Here is a 412-nt window from a genome sequence, read left to right as displayed (position 1 = left end):
GAGATATAGAGATAGTGAGAGAGAGATCTAACTATATATCTATATATACACACATCTCTCTCTCTCTCTCTCTCTATCTATCTATCAGTCTATCTATCTGCCTGCCTATCTATCTATCTATCAGTCTATCTATCTATCTATCTGGTCCATCTATCTATCTACCTGTGTGCACACACGCCTCAGACACACACCTCACACACACGGATGAGTGTGTGTGAGGTGTGCACTGTCAATCATTGTCAAAGTCTGTGGGCGTTGTGTCAATCAGTCTCGCGCGCGCGCACATCGTGTATGCATTTGTGTGTGTGTGTGCGTGTGTGTATGCTTGTGTGCGTGTGCGCGCGAGTACTCTAACTGCAGCATATATATATATATAAATATATATATATATATATATATATATATATATATA

The 412-nt window shown here is 40.0% G+C and overlaps 1 protein-coding gene and 1 long non-coding RNA gene across 6 annotated transcripts in view; one reads left to right on the top strand and one right to left on the bottom strand.

Moving 5' to 3' along the window:
• The window catches only part of LOC106877926 (uncharacterized), a 441,127-nt gene that overhangs the window by 26,230 nt on the left and 414,485 nt on the right, over nucleotides 1–412 (bottom strand). The window lies entirely within an intron of this gene.
• Nucleotides 1–412, top strand: part of LOC128248136 (uncharacterized) — a 105,977-nt gene that overhangs the window by 51,256 nt on the left and 54,309 nt on the right. The window lies entirely within an intron of this gene.

The sequence above is a fragment of the Octopus bimaculoides genome, chromosome 6 (genome assembly GCF_001194135.2).
Source record: "Octopus bimaculoides isolate UCB-OBI-ISO-001 chromosome 6, ASM119413v2, whole genome shotgun sequence".
Classification (NCBI taxonomy): Eukaryota; Metazoa; Mollusca; class Cephalopoda; order Octopoda; family Octopodidae; genus Octopus; species Octopus bimaculoides.
Note: the sequence above shows the minus strand (reverse complement) of the source record. Positions and strands in the feature narration are given on the sequence as shown.